Below are 2,901 nucleotides of genomic sequence, written 5' to 3'. Positions count from 1 at the left end.
CAAGAGTTGCAACATATCAGGAGCACCTTTTTGTATCTTTAGACAGCTTTTATTTTACCAAAAACTCTCTAAGGGAAAGAAAACACCCTTACAACCATGTCAACCTAAAAATGTCAAATGTTCCGTTCCACCCACGATGATAATGCGCATGCATGATATTTTTCTCTACACTAACACCCCCTCTCCCCCCACCCCCTCCACACACACAATTTTAGCTTGACACAGAGAAGATAATTTGATCTTTCGTCAGACTGTCCTTTCCAAGAACAGTTGGATTATTCTCTTTAAACATTTCCTCACATCGCAATGACATTGACACATCTTTGAATAAATTAAAGTGAACCTCCAGATTCGCAAAGAAGATAAAACAGGAAAACAGGAACACAAAGTGAACAGAATAGTTACAAAGAGGAAGTGTTAAAATCATGAAAAAAAGTGTAAATAGATACAAAACTTAAAAAATTAAAGTCCCATAAACATACGTTATGTCAGATGAGAAGATTTGAGGGCGTCTTCTTACCGAGTGAATTCATCAGAATGTGAATGTTGATATGCTCCAGCTTTCCAATAGATCAACACGTTGATAGACATTGCAAAATGTTTAAAAGGCTTAGCGCCCTCAATATTATTCATCTCTGATTTTTCTCTGGCCTAAACTATTTGTTTACCTATAATGCATTTAAGATTTTCTTTTACGAACACTTATTATACCGTACGTCACTAACACAAACATTTGCAATACTGAAAACTGAAGCATTATGTTGCAATGGATGTGATCAATAAGAGGTCATCAATGGACAATTCATTAGCCCAATCAATTAAGGACTTCTTAGCCACACCTTATTGTTAGTTGACTTTAATCACAGGAATTAATCGTATTGTCAATGCAGGTTGTATGTATACACGTAGTACAGTGTTATCAGGACCCACTGTATGCTAATATGCGTATTTAAATTACACACCTGCTACTCTCGGCGGCAATAAATAAAATAGGAGTCTATGAGAGCTGGGGCGATAGTTAGACATATTTTAGGCTGCCCAATACTTGGATAGAGGCAGGCAGAGTCATATTCGAACCGTTGAAAAATTCATATCATTGTTATTTTTAAATCCTGATTTTCGCCATGCTCCAGAGGGGCCCGTTGACAATTACCGCAGAGAACTAACGATCCATCCGATGACGCCTTCGTAATACTAGGCCGGAGAGGCAGCTAGAATTACGGTACATATTAAACGTGTATTTTACACCAAAAGGACCCCATCACGTACTAAAAAGGGCCTAAAAACGCCACATGCGGACATCTGGAGTTCCCAGATAGAGATAGAACCTGTAGATGCTCATTTGGAATGAATCCTATATTGCTAAGACGGGGCCCCTCCTTACTACGTCAACGAAATATATTCGAGAAATGGTGGACTTGTACATGAGTACAGTTGTCATGCTTGGGTATATATACTTCTTAAGTTTCTACTTTTATTCACTTCCTTACATTAGAAAACGTTTTAAACTTACCGTATTAATGTCAGTACGGAAAATACACTATACAGTGTCAGTACGGATAATACATTATACAGTGTCAGTACGCATAATACACTATACAGTGTCAGTACGGAAAATACACTATACAGTGGTCCCATTGAAGGAAAGTCATAATGACACAAATCTCGTTCATATACTTCTGCTCCTCCAACTTATCCTACCCCTTCTTGTCTGCATCAATGACCCCCCACTAGTAACCTATGGGCCCCAGAAAAGACCACCTACTATCATCCATATTCTCGATTGAACGCGTTTGGTTTTTGTATTCCACTTGGAAGAGAAAATGAAAATTCAGCTATGTTGCAGCTTCAAATCAAAATGATAATGATAATTGGAAATACTGGGGTGAGGTGGGATGAGGCTGGGGATGAGGCTGGGGATGAGGCTGGGTATGTGGAGATTCCAAAGGGAAACCGGTATAGACTGAAGCACCCCCAATCCTCACATCATTGGTGGGGTGGGGTGGGGTGGTTCGGGGTATGTTTTACATTCTGACGGGACGAATTACACCAATAATATAGGGGTTCACCCCAACCCCCCCCCCCCTCCCCACCTCAGAACCTTGTTTGAGAGCTAACTATGGACCTAATCTATATTCTAAATATGAATGTACCATTAGACGCGCTAACTTTACAAAGAATTTTACGGGGAGGACCCCCAGACCCTAGGTCCCCCTACATGGGAATCAGTCAGTTACAAGGGCCAGGCCCACACCCGCTCTTTTATAAATTCATTCCTTCTCCTCTGACCCTGTCATACAGGTTCAGGCTCTTCCACAGGATCAGTCATAAGAAATGTACAATTTTCTTCTTTTCCTCCTTCGCCCCCCCCCCACCCCTTCCCAGCTTTGAAATCCGGTGTACACCACTGCAAAAATATAGGCCTTTAAGCTCATGCATGTACTGAAGGTTAACCATCCTATGATTAGCTTGATTAGCACAAAAACGTAAACCATTGTTTTCATTATCGCCATTAAAGTATCAAGTGGTTTGACATTCTGGACAACTCAATCATCATTTTTCCCCAAAAAGTTTGCTATAGAGCAAGCAAGGTTAAATTTTTCTTTGGTTAGACCAAGCTAGTTTACCACGCTGTGCGATTATCAACACTATTCTTACTCCATATACACAACGCACAGTTACAAGTATATTGTATGTATGTATGCACGTGTTTGATTGACAGCTACCAGCAGACACGGCAGGTATCTTTACCGCAGTCACTGATTGGTCAAAGCATTTTCTGTTTAGATCTTACAGCCAATCAAAAACACAGAGAGGGAAAACATGACTTACTATTCAATTTCTGTGTGTATCAGTTTGACGTGGGGGAAAAACTTTTGTACAAAGTTTTCTTGTGTTGGT

The sequence above is a fragment of the Apostichopus japonicus genome, chromosome 5 (genome assembly GCF_037975245.1).
Source record: "Apostichopus japonicus isolate 1M-3 chromosome 5, ASM3797524v1, whole genome shotgun sequence".
Taxonomy (NCBI): Eukaryota; Metazoa; Echinodermata; class Holothuroidea; order Aspidochirotida; family Stichopodidae; genus Apostichopus; species Apostichopus japonicus.
This window is presented reverse-complemented; position numbering follows the sequence as displayed.